The sequence below is a fragment of the Alosa pseudoharengus genome, unplaced genomic scaffold (genome assembly GCF_046254945.1).
Source record: "Alosa pseudoharengus isolate Yale_2024_CS ecotype anadromous, Long Island Sound unplaced genomic scaffold, YU_APseudo_1.1 YU_APseudo_1.1_scf_5, whole genome shotgun sequence".
In the NCBI taxonomy this organism is placed as follows: Eukaryota; Metazoa; Chordata; class Actinopteri; order Clupeiformes; family Clupeidae; genus Alosa; species Alosa pseudoharengus.
Window position 1 is genome coordinate 17,291,288 of NW_027468837.1, and position 23,481 is coordinate 17,314,768.

Here is a 23,481-nt window from a genome sequence, read left to right on the forward strand (position 1 = left end):
AATTTTTTGGAAGTTTTTCCATTGTGTTTTTTTTTGTGGGTGTCTCAGAGATCCCTCCTTTGGAACATTTCTCGGGGGGCCTCAAGGCGGTGCCGTGCATCTTGTTCCTGTCCCTCTAGCATGCAGCATTATCGCACCAGAACGGGGAAACCCTGTACATTTCAAACCATTTACCTCCTACTGGGAATAATCCACCGACTCCAAACTGAGCCCGGATTGTTTGTAATCTCGCGTTGTTCAACATAGTCTGATTTCATGCTGATCGGAACAACATAAGTGTGTTTTTTGGCTAAAAATTGAAAAATGGCTAAATGTTAATCCGTAGGTTTTGTGAGGACAGCGTCTAGATACTTTACAACACACATTGACAGTCATCAGTGTATGTAACAGTAAGGTGTAGGTTTTGTGAGGACAGCGTCTAGATACTTTACAACACACATTGACAGTCATCAGTGTATGAAACAGTCAGTCACTTCTGTCTTCCTAGCCAATTAAAATCGAGGAAGGGGCAGGACATACATTGTCAACACTGTCTGGTGAGTTGCAGGGGAAAACTTCCTTCACCCCAGTCAAATATAAGAATAAATATAAAAAGTCCACTTTAAACAAAGTGTAAACTGTAATTTCCTATAGGGATGGACTTCACTGAAATCCCACGTGAACTTGTTTTGTCTGTCGAGGTCATTTGATCAGCTGAGTCCTGAATGATTGCTGCCTTTTCCGTTAGCTAGGTGACTAGTTAGTTCGCATTATGCAACATTCTAGAAATGACGTGCTGACAGACAGTTTTGGCAACCTAGCAACAGTAAAGACTAGAACGAAGTGCTCAGAAAATGAGTTTTTGAGCGCTCTCTGTATAAATAGCTTCTTTGGTGGACACGGACCCTAAAGTATCTACACGCTGTCTTCCTAACAACTTCACCTGACTGCTATACACTGACTGCTATACTTGACTGCTACACCTGACTGCTACACACACTGATTACTAGGGGTGGGCGATATATATCGTCTGCGATAATATCGTGATTGCTGTTTTAACGATGTGCAAATTGACATTATCGAGTATTTAAATTACTTAGGGGGAAAACACTCGAAATCACGCATTGAACCCCCATACATTCACTAAGCCAGGAGGTGTATGCGAGAGAAGCCCTTGGCTGCAGCAGAGCAAGTCACGTGATTGCTAGTGGTCCATGTTGTCATACGCAGGCCTAATGTTTATTTTGTGCTGCTACTTTGTTCAAGTGGCATTGATGAGTTAAAGTCACGGTATTATATGTAAACATTAGGCTAGCCTTTGAGTATTTTAATAGTCAGTTGCAAAAGAAATCTTCTTATGTTACCTTTTTGTAAATGGACTAAAGTTCGCTCTAAATATCAACTTTTAGCGATTATGCTAACCGTTAGCATCTCTATGGGATTTGTCATATACATTAGCCTTAAGCTAATGCATTAGTTTCTATTCTGAAAGGTCTGTTTAGTTTTACAGTGAAACCTAAGTAAAAGTTTGAAAGGAACTTCAGCTTCAGACTTTCTCTTGGGAAACGGTCAGGCCTATCTATCCTCTGTAATGTAGCTGGCTAGACCATGTCATTGCCACACACACAAGTGGGGGCAGAATTGGAAATGTGTCATAGAGTGACAATGCATTGGTTTGGTTAGAAAAGTCACAGGTTAGGTTATTGGTTATTATTGTAATGATGCTATTAATAAATAATGAGCTGTAAAGTAACTTGGACTTTTAAAAACAGTTTTTTAAAGGATATCGACTAATTATCGTTATCGTCAAAATCACCAAAATATCAAGATATTATTTTTTGTCCATATCACCCACCCCTACTGATTACTGTGAATGTGTTTTGTAAAGTATCTACACACAGATACATCCATAGGCGTATGTACACACTAGATCCTATCAGACTTGTAGGTTGGATGTGAACTCAACATGGGCATCATTGTCTTCTCTTCTCTTTCTTGTACTGCAGTACAGAACCCCTTTCACAAAGCTATGTTAATCCATACAGACCTTATATTGTAACACACCCATCATTAAATTATTCCTCATAAAAATGCTTGCTTCATGTTTTGCAGATGACTCCAGACACTGAGCAGCAACAAACCTCTTTGGCCAATCTTGCATTAGAGGATTCAACAGAGAAGGTAAATGTCTGTAGGGTGTGTCTGTAGTAAGCACCTACACCTTACTGTTACACACACTGTGGACTGTCAATGTGTGTTGTGAAGACAGCGTCTAGATACTTTACAACACACAGTGACAGTCATCAGTGTATGAAACAGTCAGGTGTAGGTTTTGTGAGGACAGCGTCTAGATACTTTACAACACACATTGACAGACATCAGTGTACATAACAGTCAGGTGTTGGTGCTACATACCTGACTGCTACATTGCTACCCGACTGCTATATTATCCTCAAACACACGTATGCGTAGCTGTCGTGCCACAAACAGCGAGATATGGATGCTAGTTTAATTCGTCAAAAAGGAATTTTTTGCAGACACAACGCTTTGCTTTACAGCTAGAGAGATTAAACTTGGCACTCTCCATGTAGGCCATGTACAAAAGGTCTGACTTGAATTTCAGCCTCCTAGCTCGATGCTACCACCCACAACTCTACCTCTGAAGTGGGAGAGGTACATTTTTTTGAAGTTTTTCCATTGTGATTTTTTTTGTGTGTGTCTCAGAGATCCCTCCTTTGGAACATTTCTCGGAGGCCTCAAGGCGGTGGCGTGCATCTTGTTCCTGTCAATCTAGCATGCAGCATTATCGCACCAGAACGGGGAAACCCTGTACGTTTCAAACCATTTACCTCCTACTGGGAATAATCCACCGACTCCAAACTGAGCCCGGATTGTTTGTAATCTCGCGTTGTTCAACATAGTCTGATTTCATGCTGATCGGAACAACATAAGTGTGTTTTTTGGCTAAAAATTGAAAAATGGCTAAATGTTAATCCGTAGGTTTTGTGAGGACAGCGTCTAGATACTTTACAACACACATTGACAGTCATCAGTGACTGTAACAGTCAGGTGTAGGTTTTGTGAGGACAGCTTTTAGATACTTTACAACACACATTGACAGTCATCAGTGACTGTAACAGTCAGGTGTAGGTTTTGTGAGGACAGCGTCTAGATACTTTACAACACACATTGACAGTCATCAGTGTATATAACAGTCAGGTGTAGGTTTTGTGAGGACAGCGTCTAGATACTTTACAACACACATTGACAGTCATCAGTGTATGTAACAGTCAGGTGTAGGTTTTGTGAGGACAGCGTTTAGATACTTTACAACACACATTGACAGTCATCAGTGACTGTAACAGTCAGGTGTAGGTTTTGTGAGGACAGCGTCTAGATACTTTACAACACACATTGACAGTCATCAGTGTATATAACAGTCATCTACACGCTGTCTTCCTAACAACTTCACCTGACTGCTACACACTGACTGCTATACTTGACTGCTACACCTGACTGCTACACACACTGATTACTAGGGGTGGTCGATATATATCGTCTGCGATAATATCGTGATTGCTGTTTTAACGATGTGCAAATTGACATTATCAAGTATTTAAATTACTTAGGGGGAAAACACTCGAAATCACGCATTGAACCCCCATACATTCACTAAGCCAGGAGGTGTATGCGAGAGAAGCCCTTGGCTGCAGCAGAGCAAGTCACGTGATTGCTAGTGGTCCACGTTGTCATACGCAGGCCTAATGTTTATTTTGTGCTGCTACTTTGTTCAAGTGGCATTGATGAGTTAATGTCACGGTATTATATGTAAACATTAGGCTAGCCTTTGAGTATTTTAATAGTCAGTTGCAAAAGAAATCTTCTTATGTTACCTTTTTGTAAATGGACTAAAGTTCGCTCTAAATATCATCTTTTAGCGATTATGCTAACCGTTAGCATCTCTATGGGATTTGTCATATACATTAGCCTTAAGCTAATGCATTAGTTTCTATTCTGAAAGGTCTGCTTAGTTTTACAGTGAAAGCTAAGTAAAAGTTTGAAAGGAACTTCAGCTTCAGACTTTCTCTTGGGAAACGGTCAGGCCTATCTATCCTCTGTAATGTAGCTGGCTAGACCATGTCATTGCCACACACACAAGTGGGGGCAGAATTGGAAATGTGTCATAGAGTGACAATGCATTGGTTTGGTTAGAAAAGTCACAGGTTAGGTTATTGGTTATTATTCTAATGATGCTATTCATAAATAATGAGCTGTAAAGTAACTTGGACTTTTAAAAACAGTTTTTTAAAGGATATCGACTAATTATCGTTATCGTCAAAATCACCAAAATATCGAGATATTCTTTTTTGTCCATATCACCCACCCCTACTGATTACTGTGAATGTGTTTTGTAAAGTATCTACACACAGATACATCCATAGGCGTATGTACACACTAGATCCTATCAGACTTGTAGGTTGGATGTGAACTCAACATGGGCATCATTGTCTTCTCTTCTCTTTCTTGTACTGCAGTACAGAACCCCTTTCACAAAGCTATGTTAATTCATACAGACATTATATTGTAACACACCCATCATTAAATTATTCCACATAAAAATGCTTGCTTCATGTTTTGCAGATGACTCCAGACACTGAGCAGCAACAAACCTCTTTGGCCAATCTTGCATTAGAGGATTCAACAGAGAAGGTAAATGTCTGTAGGGTGTGTCTGTAGTAAGCACCTACACCTTACTGTTACACACACTGTGGACTGTCAATGTGTGTTGTGAAGACAGCGTCTAGATACTTTACAACACACATTGACAGTCATCAGTGTATGTAACAGTCAGGTGTTGGTGCTACATACCTGACTGCTACATTGCTACCCGACTGCTATATTATCCTCAAACACACGTATGCGTAGCTGTCGTGCCACAAACAGCGAGATATGGATGCTAGTTTAATTCGTCAAAAAGGATTTTTTTGCAGACACAACGCTTTGCTTTACAGCTAGAGAGATTAAACTTGGCACTCTCCATGTAGGCCATGTGCAAAAGGTCTGACTTGAATTTCAGCCTCCTAGCTCGATGCTACCACCCACAACTCTACCTCTGAAGTGGGAGAGGTCAATTTTTTTGAAGTTTTTCCATTGTGTTTTTTTTTGTGGGTGTCTCAGAGATCCCTCCTTTGGAACATTTCTCGGGGGGCCTCAAGGCGGTGCCGTGCATCTTGTTCCTGTCCCTCTAGCATGCAGCATTATCGCACCAGAACGGGGAAACCCTGTACGTTTCAAACCATTTACCTCCTACTGGGAATAATCCACCGACTCCAAACTGAGCCCGGATTGTTTGTAATCTCGCGTTGTTCAACATAGTCTGATTTCATGCTGATCGGAACAACATTAGTGTGTTTTTTGGCTAAAAATTGAAAAATGGCTAAATGTTAATCCGTAGGTTTTGTGAGGACAGCGTCTAGATACTTTACAACACACATTGACAGTCATAAGTGTATATAAAAGTAAGGTGTAGGTTTTGTGAGGACAGCGTCTAGATACTTTACAACACACATTGACAGTCATCAGTGTATGAAACAGTCAGTCACTTCTGTCTTCCTAGCCAATTAAAATCGAGGAAGGGGCAGGACATACATTGTCAACACTGTCTGGTGAGTTGCAGGGGAAAACTTCCTTCACCCCAGTCAAATATAAGAATAAATATAAAAAGTCCACTTTAAACAAAGTGTAAACTGTAATTTCCTATAGGGATGGACTTCACTGAAATCCCACGTGAACTTGTTTTGTCTGTCGAGGTCATTTGATCAGCTGAGTCCTGAATGATTGCTGCCTTTTCCGTTAGCTAGGTGACTAGTTAGTTCGCATTATGCAACATTCTAGAAATGACGTGCTGACAGACAGTTTTGGCAACCTAGCAACAGTAAAGACTAGAACGAAGTGCTCAGAAAATGAGTTTTTGAGCGCTCTCTGTATAAATAGCTTCTTTGGTGGACACGGACCCTAAAGTATCTACACGCTGTCTTCCTAACAACTTCACCTGACTGCTATACACTGACTGCTATACTTGACTGCTACACCTGACTGCTACACACACTGATTACTAGGGGTGGGCGATATATATCGTCTGCGATAATATCGTGATTGCTGTTTTAACGATGTGCAAATTGACATTATCGAGTATTTAAATTACTTAGGGGGAAAACACTCGAAATCACGCATTGAACCCCCATACATTCACTAAGCCAGGAGGTGTATGCGAGAGAAGCCCTTGGCTGCAGCAGAGCAAGTCACGTGATTGCTAGTGGTCCATGTTGTCATACGCAGGCCTAATGTTTATTTTGTGCTGCTACTTTGTTCAAGTGGCATTGATGAGTTAAAGTCACGGTATTATATGTAAACATTAGGCTAGCCTTTGAGTATTTTAATAGTCAGTTGCAAAAGAAATCTTCTTATGTTACCTTTTTGTAAATGGACTAAAGTTCGCTCTAAATATCAACTTTTAGCGATTATGCTAACCGTTAGCATCTCTATGGGATTTGTCATATACATTAGCCTTAAGCTAATGCATTAGTTTCTATTCTGAAAGGTCTGTTTAGTTTTACAGTGAAACCTAAGTAAAAGTTTGAAAGGAACTTCAGCTTCAGACTTTCTCTTGGGAAACGGTCAGGCCTATCTATCCTCTGTAATGTAGCTGGCTAGACCATGTCATTGCCACACACACAAGTGGGGGCAGAATTGGAAATGTGTCATAGAGTGACAATGCATTGGTTTGGTTAGAAAAGTCACAGGTTAGGTTATTGGTTATTATTGTAATGATGCTATTAATAAATAATGAGCTGTAAAGTAACTTGGACTTTTAAAAACAGTTTTTTAAAGGATATCGACTAATTATCGTTATCGTCAAAATCACCAAAATATCAAGATATTATTTTTTGTCCATATCACCCACCCCTACTGATTACTGTGAATGTGTTTTGTAAAGTATCTACACACAGATACATCCATAGGCGTATGTACACACTAGATCCTATCAGACTTGTAGGTTGGATGTGAACTCAACATGGGCATCATTGTCTTCTCTTCTCTTTCTTGTACTGCAGTACAGAACCCCTTTCACAAAGCTATGTTAATCCATACAGACCTTATATTGTAACACACCCATCATTAAATTATTCCTCATAAAAATGCTTGCTTCATGTTTTGCAGATGACTCCAGACACTGAGCAGCAACAAACCTCTTTGGCCAATCTTGCATTAGAGGATTCAACAGAGAAGGTAAATGTCTGTAGGGTGTGTCTGTAGTAAGCACCTACACCTTACTGTTACACACACTGTGGACTGTCAATGTGTGTTGTGAAGACAGCGTCTAGATACTTTACAACACACAGTGACAGTCATCAGTGTATGAAACAGTCAGGTGTAGGTTTTGTGAGGACAGCGTCTAGATACTTTACAACACACATTGACAGACATCAGTGTATATAACAGTCAGGTGTTGGTGCTACATACCTGACTGCTACATTGCTACCCGACTGCTATATTATCCTCAAACACACGTATGCGTAGCTGTCGTGCCACAAACAGCGAGATATGGATGCTAGTTTAATTCGTCAAAAATGAATTTTTTGCAGACACAACGCTTTGCTTTACAGCTAGAGAGATTAAACTTGGCACTCTCCATGTAGGCCATGTACAAAAGGTCTGACTTGAATTTCAGCCTCCTAGCTCGATGCTACCACCCACAACTCTACCTCTGAAGTGGGAGAGGTCAATTTTTTTGAAGTTTTTCCATTGTGATTTTTTTTGTGTGTGTCTCAGAGATCCCTCCTTTAGAACATTTCTCGGAGGCCTCAAGGCGGTGGCGTGCATCTTGTTCCTGTCAATCTAGCATGCAGCATTATCGCACCAGAACGGGGAAACCCTGTACGTTTCAAACCATTTACCTCCTACTGGGAATAATCCACCGACTCCAAACTGAGCCCGGATTGTTTGTAATCTCGCGTTGTTCAACATAGTCTGATTTCATGCTGATCGGAACAACATAAGTGTGTTTTTTGGCTAAAAATTGAAAAATGGCTAAATGTTAATCCGTAGGTTTTGTGAGGACAGCGTCTAGATACTTTACAACACACATTGACAGTCATCAGTGACTGTAACAGTCAGGTGTAGGTTTTGTGAGGACAGCTTTTAGATACTTTACAACACACATTGACAGTCATCAGTGACTGTAACAGTCAGGTGTAGGTTTTGTGAGGACAGCGTCTAGATACTTTACAACACACATTGACAGTCATCAGTGTATATAACAGTCAGGTGTAGGTTTTGTGAGGACAGCGTCTAGATACTTTACAACACACATTGACAGTCATCAGTGTATGTAACAGTCAGGTGTAGGTTTTGTGAGGACAGCGTTTAGATACTTTACAACACACATTGACAGTCATCAGTGACTGTAACAGTCAGGTACAGGTTTTGTGAGGACAGCGTCTAGATACTTTACAACACACATTGACAGTCATCAGTGTATATAACAGTCATCTACACGCTGTCTTCCTAACAACTTCACCTGACTGCTACACACTGACTGCTATACTTGACTGCTACACCTGACTGCTACACACACTGATTACTAGGGGTGGTCGATATATATCGTCTGCGATAATATCGTGATTGCTGTTTTAACGATGTGCAAATTGACATTATAAAGTATTTACTTAGGGGGAAAACACTCGAAATCACGCATTGAACCCCCATACATTCACTAAGCCAGGAGGTGTATGCGAGAGAAGCCCTTGGCTGCAGCAGAGCAAGTCACGTGATTGCTAGTGGTCCACGTTGTCATACGCAGGCCTAATGTTTATTTTGTGCTGCTACTTTGTTCAAGTGGCATTGATGAGTTAATGTCACGGTATTATATGTAAACATTAGGCTAGCCTTTGAGTATTTTAATAGTCAGTTGCAAAAGAAATCTTCTTATGTTACCTTTTTGTAAATGGACTAAAGTTCGCTCTAAATATCAACTTTTAGCGATTATGCTAACCGTTAGCATCTCTATGGGATTTGTCATATACATTAGCCTTAAGCTAATGCATTAGTTTCTATTCTGAAAGGTCTGCTTAGTTTTACAGTGAAAGCTAAGTAAAAGTTTGAAAGGAACTTCAGCTTCAGACTTTCTCTTGGGAAACGGTCAGGCCTATCTATCCTCTGTAATGTAGCTGGCTAGACCATGTCATTGCCACACACACAAGTGGGGGCAGAATTGGAAATGTGTCATAGAGTGACAATGCATTGGTTTGGTTAGAAAAGTCACAGGTTAGGTTATTGGTTATTATTCTAATGATGCTATTCATAAATAATGAGCTGTAAAGTAACTTGGACTTTTAAAAACAGTTTTTTAAAGGATATCGACTAATTATCGTTATCGTCAAAATCACCAAAATATCGAGATATTATTTTTTGTCCATATCACCCACCCCTACTGATTACTGTGAATGTGTTTTGTAAAGTATCTACACACAGATACATCCATAGGCGTATGTACACACTAGATCCTATCAGACTTGTAGGTTGGATGTGAACTCAACATGGGCATCATTGTCTTCTCTTCTCTTTCTTGTACTGCAGTACAGAACCCCTTTCACAAAGCTATGTTAATTCATACAGACATTATATTGTAACACACCCATCATTAAATTATTCCTCATAAAAATGCTTGCTTCATGTTTTGCAGATGACTCCAGACACTGAGCAGCAACAAACCTCTTTGGCCAATCTTGCATTAGAGGATTCAACAGAGAAGGTAAATGTCTGTAGGGTGTGTCTGTAGTAAGCACCTACACCTTACTGTTACACACACTGTGGACTGTCAATGTGTGTTGTGAAGACAGCGTCTAGATACTTTACAACACACATTGACAGTCATCAGTGTATGTAACAGTCAGGTGTTGGTGCTACATACCTGACTGCTACATTGCTACCCGACTGCTATATTATCCTCAAACACACGTATGCGTAGCTGTCGTGCCACAAACAGCGAGATATGGATGCTAGTTTAATTCGTCAAAAAGGAATTTTTTGCAGACACAACGCTTTGCTTTACAGCTAGAGAGATTAAACTTGGCACTCTCCATGTAGGCCATGTACAAAAGGTCTGACTTGAATTTCAGCCTCCTAGCTCGATGCTACCACCCACAACTCTACCTCTGAAGTGGGAGAGGTACATTTTTTTGAAGTTTTTCCATTGTGATTTTTTTTGTGTGTGTCTCAGAGATCGATCCCTCCTTTGGAACATTTCTCGGAGGCCTCAAGGCGGTGGCGTGCATCTTGTTCCTGTCAATCTAGCATGCAGCATTATCGCACCAGAACGGGGAAACCCTGTACGTTTCAAACCATTTACCTCCTACTGGGAATAATCCACCGACTCCAAACTGAGCCCGGATTGTTTGTAATCTCGCGTTGTTCAACATAGTCTGATTTCATGCTGATCGGAACAACATAAGTGTGTTTTTTGGCTAAAAATTGAAAAATGGCTAAATGTTAATCCGTAGGTTTTGTGAGGACAGCGTCTAGATACTTTACAACACACATTGACAGTCATCAGTGACTGTAACAGTCAGGTGTAGGTTTTGTGAGGACAGCTTTTAGATACTTTACAACACACATTGACAGTCATCAGTGACTGTAACAGTCAGGTGTAGGTTTTGTGAGGACAGCGTCTAGATACTTTACAACACACATTGACAGTCATCAGTGTATATAACAGTCAGGTGTAGGTTTTGTGAGGACAGCGTCTAGATACTTTACAACACACATTGACAGTCATCAGTGTATGTAACAGTCAGGTGTAGGTTTTGTGAGGACAGCGTTTAGATACTTTACAACACACATTGACAGTCATCAGTGACTGTAACAGTCAGGTGTAGGTTTTGTGAGGACAGCGTCTAGATACTTTACAACACACATTGACAGTCATCAGTGTATATAACAGTCATCTACACGCTGTCTTCCTAACAACTTCACCTGACTGCTACACACTGACTGCTATACTTGACTGCTACACCTGACTGCTACACACACTGATTACTAGGGGTGGTCGATATATATCGTCTGCGATAATATCGTGATTGCTGTTTTAACGATGTGCAAATTGACATTATCAAGTATTTAAATTACTTAGGGGGAAAACACTCGAAATCACGCATTGAACCCCCATACATTCACTAAGCCAGGAGGTGTATGCGAGAGAAGCCCTTGGCTGCAGCAGAGCAAGTCACGTGATTGCTAGTGGTCCACGTTGTCATACGCAGGCCTAATGTTTATTTTGTGCTGCTACTTTGTTCAAGTGGCATTGATGAGTTAATGTCACGGTATTATATGTAAACATTAGGCTAGCCTTTGAGTATTTTAATAGTCAGTTGCAAAAGAAATCTTCTTATGTTACCTTTTTGTAAATGGACTAAAGTTCGCTCTAAATATCATCTTTTAGCGATTATGCTAACCGTTAGCATCTCTATGGGATTTGTCATATACATTAGCCTTAAGCTAATGCATTAGTTTCTATTCTGAAAGGTCTGCTTAGTTTTACAGTGAAAGCTAAGTAAAAGTTTGAAAGGAACTTCAGCTTCAGACTTTCTCTTGGGAAACGGTCAGGCCTATCTATCCTCTGTAATGTAGCTGGCTAGACCATGTCATTGCCACACACACAAGTGGGGGCAGAATTGGAAATGTGTCATAGAGTGACAATGCATTGGTTTGGTTAGAAAAGTCACAGGTTAGGTTATTGGTTATTATTCTAATGATGCTATTCATAAATAATGAGCTGTAAAGTAACTTGGACTTTTAAAAACAGTTTTTTAAAGGATATCGACTAATTATCGTTATCGTCAAAATCACCAAAATATCGAGATATTCTTTTTTGTCCATATCACCCACCCCTACTGATTACTGTGAATGTGTTTTGTAAAGTATCTACACACAGATACATCCATAGGCGTATGTACACACTAGATCCTATCAGACTTGTAGGTTGGATGTGAACTCAACATGGGCATCATTGTCTTCTCTTCTCTTTCTTGTACTGCAGTACAGAACCCCTTTCACAAAGCTATGTTAATTCATACAGACATTATATTGTAACACACCCATCATTAAATTATTCCTCATAAAAATGCTTGCTTCATGTTTTGCAGATGACTCCAGACACTGAGCAGCAACAAACCTCTTTGGCCAATCTTGCATTAGAGGATTCAACAGAGAAGGTAAATGTCTGTAGGGTGTGTCTGTAGTAAGCACCTACACCTTACTGTTACACACACTGTGGACTGTCAATGTGTGTTGTGAAGACAGCGTCTAGATACTTTACAACACACATTGACAGTCATCAGTGTATGTAACAGTCAGGTGTTGGTGCTACATACCTGACTGCTACATTGCTACCCGACTGCTATATTATCCTCAAACACACGTATGCGTAGCTGTCGTGCCACAAACAGCGATTTATGGATGCTAGTTTAATTCGTCAAAAAGGATTTTTTTGCAGACACAACGCTTTGCTTTACAGCTAGAGAGATTAAACTTGGCACTCTCCATGTAGGCCATGTGCAAAAGGTCTGACTTGAATTTCAGCCTCCTAGCTCGATGCTACCACCCACAACTCTACCTCTGAAGTGGGAGAGGTCATTTTTTTTGAAGTTTTTCCATTGTGTTTTTTTTTGTGGGTGTCTCAGAGATCCCTCCTTTGGAACATTTCTCGGGGGCCTCAAGGCGGTGCCGTGCATCTTGTTCCTGTCCCTCTAGCATGCAGCATTATCGCACCAGAACGGGGAAACCCTGTACATTTCAAACCATTTACCTCCTACTGGGAATAATCCACCGACTCCAAACTGAGCCCGGATTGTTTGTAATCTCGCGTTGTTCAACATAGTCTGATTTCATGCTGATCGGAACAACATAAGTGTGTTTTTTGGCAAAAAATTGAAAAATGGCTAAATGTTAATCCGTAGGTTTTGTGAGGACAGCGTCTAGATACTTTACAACACACATTGACAGTCATCAGTGTATGTAACATTCAGGTGTAGGTTTTGTGAGGACAGCGTTTAGATACTTTACAACACACATTGACAGTCATCAGTGACTGTAACAGTCAGGTGTAGGTTTTGTGAGGACAGCGTCTAGATACTTTACAACACACATTGACAGTCATCAGTTTATATAACAGTCAGGTGTAGGTTTTGTGAGGACAGCGTCTAGATACTTTACAACACACATTGACAGTCATCAGTGTATGTAACAGTCAGGTGTTGGTGCTACATACCTGACTGCTACATTGCTACCCGACTGCTATATTATCCTCAAACACACGTATGCGTAGCTGTCGTGCCACAAACAGCGAGATATGGATGCTAGTTTAATTCGTCAAAAAGGATTTTTTTGCAGACACAACGCTTTGCTTTACAGCTAGAGAGATTAAACTTGGCACTCTCCATGTAGGCCATGTGCAAAAGGTCTGACTTGAATTTCAGCCTCCTAGCTCGATGCTACCACCCACAACTCTACCTCTGAAGTGGGAGAGGTCAATTTTTTTGAAGTTTTTCCATTGTGTTTTTTTTTGTGGGTGTCTCAGAGATCCCTCCTTTGGAACATTTCTCGGGGGGCCTCAAGGCGGTGCCGTGCATCTTGTTCCTGTCCCTCTAGCATGCAGCATTATCGCACCAGAACGGGGAAACCCTGTACGTTTCAAACCATTTACCTCCTACTGGGAATAATCCACCGACTCCAAACTGAGCCCGGATTGTTTGTAATCTCGCGTTGTTCAACATAGTCTGATTTCATGCTGATCGGAACAACATTAGTGTGTTTTTTGGCTAAAAATTGAAAAATGGCTAAATGTTAATCCGTAGGTTTTGTGAGGACAGCGTCTAGATACTTTACAACACACATTGACAGTCATAAGTGTATATAAAAGTAAGGTGTAGGTTTTGTGAGGACAGCGTCTAGATACTTTACAACACACATTGACAGTCATCAGTGTATGAAACAGTCAGTCACTTCTGTCTTCCTAGCCAATTAAAATCGAGGAAGGGGCAGGACATACATTGTCAACACTGTCTGGTGAGTTGCAGGGGAAAACTTCCTTCACCCCAGTCAAATATAAGAATAAATATAAAAAGTCCACTTTAAACAAAGTGTAAACTGTAATTTCCTATAGGGATGGACTTCACTGAAATCCCACGTGAACTTGTTTTGTCTGTCGAGGTCATTTGATCAGCTGAGTCCTGAATGATTGCTGCCTTTTCCGTTAGCTAGGTGACTAGTTAGTTCGCATTATGCAACATTCTAGAAATGACGTGCTGACAGACAGTTTTGGCAACCTAGCAACAGTAAAGACTAGAACGAAGTGCTCAGAAAATGAGTTTTTGAGCGCTCTCTGTATAAATAGCTTCTTTGGTGGACACGGACCCTAAAGTATCTACACGCTGTCTTCCTAACAACTTCACCTGACTGCTATACACTGACTGCTATACTTGACTGCTACACCTGACTGCTACACACACTGATTACTAGGGGTGGGCGATATATATCGTCTGCGATAATATCGTGATTGCTGTTTTAACGATGTGCAAATTGACATTATCGAGTATTTAAATTACTTAGGGGGAAAACACTCGAAATCACGCATTGAACCCCCATACATTCACTAAGCCAGGAGGTGTATGCGAGAGAAGCCCTTGGCTGCAGCAGAGCAAGTCACGTGATTGCTAGTGGTCCATGTTGTCATACGCAGGCCTAATGTTTATTTTGTGCTGCTACTTTGTTCAAGTGGCATTGATGAGTTAAAGTCACGGTATTATATGTAAACATTAGGCTAGCCTTTGAGTATTTTAATAGTCAGTTGCAAAAGAAATCTTCTTATGTTACCTTTTTGTAAATGGACTAAAGTTCGCTCTAAATATCAACTTTTAGCGATTATGCTAACCGTTAGCATCTCTATGGGATTTGTCATATACATTAGCCTTAAGCTAATGCATTAGTTTCTATTCTGAAAGGTCTGTTTAGTTTTACAGTGAAACCTAAGTAAAAGTTTGAAAGGAACTTCAGCTTCAGACTTTCTCTTGGGAAACGGTCAGGCCTATCTATCCTCTGTAATGTAGCTGGCTAGACCATGTCATTGCCACACACACAAGTGGGGGCAGAATTGGAAATGTGTCATAGAGTGACAATGCATTGGTTTGGTTAGAAAAGTCACAGGTTAGGTTATTGGTTATTATTGTAATGATGCTATTAATAAATAATGAGCTGTAAAGTAACTTGGACTTTTAAAAACAGTTTTTTAAAGGATATCGACTAATTATCGTTATCGTCAAAATCACCAAAATATCAAGATATTATTTTTTGTCCATATCACCCACCCCTACTGATTACTGTGAATGTGTTTTGTAAAGTATCTACACACAGATACATCCATAGGCGTATGTACACACTAGATCCTATCAGACTTGTAGGTTGGATGTGAACTCAACATGGGCATCATTGTCTTCTCTTCTCTTTCTTGTACTGCAGTACAGAACCCCTTTCACAAAGCTATGTTAATCCATACAGACCTTATATTGTAACACACCCATCATTAAATTATTCCTCATAAAAATGCTTGCTTCATGTTTTGCAGATGACTCCAGACACTGAGCAGCAACAAACCTCTTTGGCCAATCTTGCATTAGAGGATTCAACAGAGAAGGTAAATGTCTGTAGGGTGTGTCTGTAGTAAGCACCTACACCTTACTGTTACACACACTGTGGACTGTCAATGTGTGTTGTGAAGACAGCGTCTAGATACTTTACAACACACAGTGACAGTCATCAGTGTATGAAACAGTCAGGTGTAGGTTTTGTGAGGACAGCGTCTAGATACTTTACAACACACATTGACAGACATCAGTGTATATAACAGTCAGGTGTTGGTGCTACATACCTGACTGCTACATTGCTACCCGACTGCTATATTATCCTCAAACACACGTATGCGTAGCTGTCGTGCCACAAACAGCGAGATATGGATGCTAGTTTAATTCGTCAAAAAGGAATTTTTTGCAGACACAACGCTTTGCTTTACAGCTAGAGAGATTAAACTTGGCACTCTCCATGTAGGCCATGTACAAAAGGTCTGACTTGAATTTCAGCCTCCTAGCTCGATGCTACCACCCACAACTCTACCTCTGAAGTGGGAGAGGTAAATTTTTTTGAAGTTTTTCCATTGTGATTTTTTTTGTGTGTGTCTCAGAGATCCCTCCTTTAGAACATTTCTCGGAGGCCTCAAGGCGGTGGCGTGCATCTTGTTCCTGTCAATCTAGCATGCAGCATTATCGCACCAGAACGGGGAAACCCTGTACGTTTCAAACCATTTACCTCCTACTGGGAATAATCCACCGACTCCAAACTGAGCCCGGATTGTTTGTAATCTCGCGTTGTTCAACATAGTCTGATTTCATGCTGATCGGAACAACATAAGTGTGTTTTTTGGCTAAAAATTGAAAAATGGCTAAATGTTAATCCGTAGGTTTTGTGAGGACAGCGTCTAGATACTTTACAACACACATTGACAGTCATCAGTGACTGTAACAGTCAGGTGTAGGTTTTGTGAGGACAGCTTTTAGATACTTTACAACACACATTGACAGTCATCAGTGACTGTAACAGTCAGGTGTAGGTTTTGTGAGGACAGCGTCTAGATACTTTACAACACACATTGACAGTCATCAGTGTATATAACAGTCAGGTGTAGGTTTTGTGAGGACAGCGTCTAGATACTTTACAACACACATTGACAGTCATCAGTGTATGTAACAGTCAGGTGTAGGTTTTGTGAGGACAGCGTTTAGATACTTTACAACACACATTGACAGTCATCAGTGACTGTAACAGTCAGGTACAGGTTTTGTGAGGACAGCGTCTAGATACTTTACAACACACATTGACAGTCATCAGTGTATATAACAGTCATCTACACGCTGTCTTCCTAACAACTTCACCTGACTGCTACACACTGACTGCTATACTTGACTGCTACACCTGACTGCTACACACACTGATTACTAGGGGTGGTCGATATATATCGTCTGCGATAATATCGTGATTGCTGTTTTAACGATGTGCAAATTGACATTATAAAGTATTTACTTAGGGGGAAAACACTCGAAATCACGCATTGAACCCCCATACATTCACTAAGCCAGGAGGTGTATGCGAGAGAAGCCCTTGGCTGCAGCAGAGCAAGTCACGTGATTGCTAGTGGTCCACGTTGTCATACGCAGGCCTAATGTTTATTTTGTGCTGCTACTTTGTTCAAGTGGCATTGATGAGTTAATGTCACGGTATTATATGTAAACATTAGGCTAGCCTTTGAGTATTTTAATAGTCAGTTGCAAAAGAAATCTTCTTATGTTACCTTTTTGTAAATGGACTAAAGTTCGCTCTAAATATCAACTTTTAGCGATTATGCTAACCGTTAGCATCTCTATGGGATTTGTCATATACATTAGCCTTAAGCTAATGCATTAGTTTCTATTCTGAAAGGTCTGCTTAGTTTTACAGTGAAAGCTAAGTAAAAGTTTGAAAGGAACTTCAGCTTCAGACTTTCTCTTGGGAAACGGTCAGGCCTATCTATCCTCTGTAATGTAGCTGGCTAGACCATGTCATTGCCACACACACAAGTGGGGGCAGAATTGGAAATGTGTCATAGAGTGACAATGCATTGGTTTGGTTAGAAAAGTCACAGGTTAGGTTATTGGTTATTATTCTAATGATGCTATTCATAAATAATGAGCTGTAAAGTAACTTGGACTTTTAAAAAAAGTTTTTTAAAGGATATCGACTAATTATCGTTATCGTCAAAATCACCAAAATATCGAGATATTATTTTTTGTCCATATCACCCACCCCTACTGATTACTGTGAATGTGTTTTGTAAAGTATCTACACACAGATACATCCATAGGCGTATGTACACACTAGATCGATCCTATCAGACTTGTAGGTTGGATGTGAACTCAACATGGGCATCATTGTCTTCTCTTCTCTTTCTTGTACTGCAGTACAGAACCCCTTTCACAAAGCTATGTTAATTCATACAGACATTATATTGTAACACACCCATCATTAAATTATTCCTCATAAAAATGCTTGCTTCATGTTTTGCAGATGACTCCAGACACTGAGCAGCAACAAACCTCTTTGGCCAATCTTGCATTAGAGGATTCAACAGAGAAGGTAAATGTCTGTAGGGTGTGTCTGTAGTAAGCACCTACACCTTACTGTTACACACACTGTGGACTGTCAATGTGTGTTGTGAAGACAGCGTCTAGATACTTTACAACACACAGTGACAGTCATCAGTGTATGAAACAGTCAGGTGTAGGTTTTGTGAGGACAGCGTCTAGATACTTTACAACACACATTGACAGACATCAGTGTATATAACAGTCAGGTGTTGGTGCTACATACCTGACTGCTACATTGCTACCCGACTGCTATATTATCCTCAAACACACGTATGCGTAGCTGTCGTGCCACAAACAGCGAGATATGGATGCTAGTTTAATTCGTCAAAAATGAATTTTTTGCAGACACAACGCTTTGCTTTACAGCTAGAGAGATTAAACTTGGCACTCTCCATGTAGGCCATGTACAAAAGGTCTGACTTGAATTTCAGCCTCCTAGCTCGATGCTACCACCCACAACTCTACCTCTGAAGTGGGAGAGGTAAATTTTTTTGAAGTTTTTCCATTGTGATTTTTTTTGTGTGTGTCTCAGAGATCCCTCCTTTAGAACATTTCTCGGAGGCCTCAAGGCGGTGGCGTGCATCTTGTTCCTGTCAATCTAGCATGCAGCATTATCGCACCAGAACGGGGAAACCCTGTACGTTTCAAACCATTTACCTCCTACTGGGAATAATCCACCGACTCCAAACTGAGCCCGGATTGTTTGTAATCTCGCGTTGTTCAACATAGTCTGATTTCATGCTGATCGGAACAACATAAGTGTGTTTTTTGGCTAAAAATTGAAAAATGGCTAAATGTTAATCCGTAGGTTTTGTGAGGACAGCGTCTAGATACTTTACAACACACATTGACAGTCATCAGTGACTGTAACAGTCAGGTGTAGGTTTTGTGAGGACAGCTTTTAGATACTTTACAACACACATTGACAGTCATCAGTGACTGTAACAGTCAGGTGTAGGTTTTGTGAGGACAGCGTCTAGATACTTTACAACACACATTGACAGTCATCAGTGTATATAACAGTCAGGTGTAGGTTTTGTGAGGACAGCGTCTAGATACTTTACAACACACATTGACAGTCATCAGTGTATGTAACAGTCAGGTGTAGGTTTTGTGAGGACAGCGTTTAGATACTTTACAACACACATTGACAGTCATCAGTGACTGTAACAGTCAGGTACAGGTTTTGTGAGGACAGCGTCTAGATACTTTACAACACACATTGACAGTCATCAGTGTATATAACAGTCATCTACACGCTGTCTTCCTAACAACTTCACCTGACTGCTACACACTGACTGCTATACTTGACTGCTACACCTGACTGCTACACACACTGATTACTAGGGGTGGTCGATATATATCGTCTGCGATAATATCGTGATTGCTGTTTTAACGATGTGCAAATTGACATTATAAAGTATTTACTTAGGGGGAAAACACTCGAAATCACGCATTGAACCCCCATACATTCACTAAGCCAGGAGGTGTATGCGAGAGAAGCCCTTGGCTGCAGCAGAGCAAGTCACGTGATTGCTAGTGGTCCACGTTGTCATACGCAGGCCTAATGTTTATTTTGTGCTGCTACTTTGTTCAAGTGGCATTGATGAGTTAATGTCACGGTATTATATGTAAACATTAGGCTAGCCTTTGAGTATTTTAATAGTCAGTTGCAAAAGAAATCTTCTTATGTTACCTTTTTGTAAATGGACTAAAGTTCGCTCTAAATATCAACTTTTAGCGATTATGCTAACCGTTAGCATCTCTATGGGATTTGTCATATACATTAGCCTTAAGCTAATGCATTAGTTTCTATTCTGAAAGGTCTGCTTAGTTTTACAGTGAAAGCTAAGTAAAAGTTTGAAAGGAACTTCAGCTTCAGACTTTCTCTTGGGAAACGGTCAGGCCTATCTATCCTCTGTAATGTAGCTGGCTAGACCATGTCATTGCCACACACACAAGTGGGGGCAGAATTGGAAATGTGTCATAGAGTGACAATGCATTGGTTTGGTTAGAAAAGTCACAGGTTAGGTTATTGGTTATTATTCTAATGATGCTATTCATAAATAATGAGCTGTAAAGTAACTTGGACTTTTAAAAACAGTTTTTTAAAGGATATCGACTAATTATCGTTATCGTCAAAATCACCAAAATATCGAGATATTATTTTTTGTCCATATCACCCACCCCTACTGATTACTGTGAATGTGTTTTGTAAAGTATCTACACACAGATACATCCATAGGCGTATGTACACACTAGATCCTATCAGACTTGTAGGTTGGATGTGAACTCAACATGGGCATCATTGTCTTCTCTTCTCTTTCTTGTACTGCAGTACAGAACCCCTTTCACAAAGCTATGTTAATTCATACAGACATTATATTGTAACACACCCATCATTAAATTATTCCTCATAAAAATGCTTGCTTCATGTTTTGCAGATGACTCCAGACACTGAGCAGCAACAAACCTCTTTGGCCAATCTTGCATTAGAGGATTCAACAGAGAAGGTAAATGTCTGTAGGGTGTGTCTGTAGTAAGCACCTACACCTTACTGTTACACACACTGTGGACTGTCAATGTGTGTTGTGAAGACAGCGTCTAGATACTTTACAACACACAGTGACAGTCATCAGTGTATGAAACAGTCAGGTGTAGGTTTTGTGAGGACAGCGTCTAGATACTTTACAACACACATTGACAGACATCAGTGTATATAACAGTCAGGTGTTGGTGCTACATACCTGACTGCTACATTGCTACCCGACTGCTATATTATCCTCAAACACACGTATGCGTAGCTGTCGTGCCACAAACAGCGAGATATGGATGCTAGTTTAATTCGTCAAAAATGAATTTTTTGCAGACACAACGCTTTGCTTTACAGCTAGAGAGATTAAACTTGGCACTCTCCATGTAGGCCATGTACAAAAGGTCTGACTTGAATTTCAGCCTCCTAGCTCGATGCTACCACCCACAACTCTACCTCTGAAGTGGGAGAGGTCAATTTTTTTGAAGTTTTTCCATTGTGATTTTTTTTGTGTGTGTCTCAGAGATCCCTCCTTTAGAACATTTCTCGGAGGCCTCAAGGCGGTGGCGTGCATCTTGTTCCTGTCAATCTAGCATGCAGCATTATCGCACCAGAACGGGGAAACCCTGTACGTTTCAAACCATTTACCTCCTACTGGGAATAATCCACCGACTCCAAACTGAGCCCGGATTGTTTGTAATCTCGCGTTGTTCAACATAGTCTGATTTCATGCTGATCGGAACAACATAAGTGTGTTTTTTGGCTAAAAATTGAAAAATGGCTAAATGTTAATCCGTAGGTTTTGTGAGGACAGCGTCTAGATACTTTACAACACACATTGACAGTCATCAGTGACTGTAACAGTCAGGTGTAGGTTTTGTGAGGACAGCTTTTAGATACTTTACAACACACATTGACAGTCATCAGTGACTGTAACAGTCAGGTGTAGGTTTTGTGAGGACAGCGTCTAGATACTTTACAACACACATTGACAGTCATCAGTGTATATAACAGTCAGGTGTAGGTTTTGTGAGGACAGCGTCTAGATACTTTACAACACACATTGACAGTCATCAGTGTATGTAACAGTCAGGTGTAGGTTTTGTGAGGACAGCGTTTAGATACTTTACAACACACATTGACAGTCATCAGTGACTGTAACAGTCAGGTACAGGTTTTGTGAGGACAGCGTCTAGATACTTTACAACACACATTGACAGTCATCAGTGTATATAACAGTCATCTACACGCTGTCTTCCTAACAACTTCACCTGACTGCTACACACTGACTGCTATACTTGACTGCTACACCTGACTGCTACACACACTGATTACTAGGGGTGGTCGATATATATCGTCTGCGATAATATCGTGATTGCTGTTTTAACGATGTGCAAATTGACATTATAAAGTATTTACTTAGGGGGAAAACACTCGAAATCACGCATTGAACCCCCATACATTCACTAAGCCAGGAGGTGTATGCGAGAGAAGCCCTTGGCTGCAGCAGAGCAAGTCACGTGATTGCTAGTGGTCCACGTTGTCATACGCAGGCCTAATGTTTATTTTGTGCTGCTATTTTGTTCAAGTGGCATTGATGAGTTAATGTCACGGTATTATATGTAAACATTAGGCTAGCCTTTGAGTATTTTAATAGTCAGTTGCAAAAGAAATCTTCTTATGTTACCTTTTTGTAAATGGACTAAAGTTCGCTCTAAATATCAACTTTTAGCGATTATGCTAACCATTAGCATCTCTATGGGATTTGTCATATACATTAGCCTTAAGCTAATGCATTAGTTTCTATTCTGAAAGGTCTGCTTAGTTTTACAGTGAAAGCTAAGTAAAAGTTTGAAAGGAACTTCAGCTTCAGACTTTCTCTTGGGAAACGGTCAGGCCTATCTATCCTCTGTAATGTAGCTGGCTAGACCATGTCATTGCCACACACACAAGTGGGGGCAGAATTGGAAATGTGTCATAGAGTGACAATGCATTGGTTTGGTTAGAAAAGTCACAGGTTAGGTTATTGGTTATTATTCTAATGATGCTATTCATAAATAATGAGCTGTAAAGTAACTTGGACTTTTAAAAACAGTTTTTTAAAGGATATCGACTAATTATCGTTATCGTCAAAATCACCAAAATATCGAGATATTATTTTTTGTCCATATCACCCACCCCTACTGATTACTGTGAATGTGTTTTGTAAAGTATCTACACACAGATACATCCATAGGCGTATGTACACACTAGATCCTATCAGACTTGTAGGTTGGATGTGAACTCAACATGGGCATCATTGTCTTCTCTTCTCTTTCTTGTACTGCAGTACAGAACCCCTTTCACAAAGCTATGTTAATTCATACAGACATTATATTGTAACACACCCATCATTAAATTATTCCTCATAAAAATGCTTGCTTCATGTTTTGCAGATGACTCCAGACACTGAGCAGCAACAAACCTCTTTGGCCAATCTTGCATTAGAGGATTCAACAGAGAAGGTAAATGTCTGTAGGGTGTGTCTGTAGTAAGCACCTACACCTTACTGTTACACACACTGTGGACTGTCAATGTGTGTTGTGAAGACAGCGTCTAGATACTTTACAACACACAGTGACAGTCATCAGTGTATGAAACAGTCAGGTGTAGGTTTTGTGAGGACAGCGTCTAGATACTTTA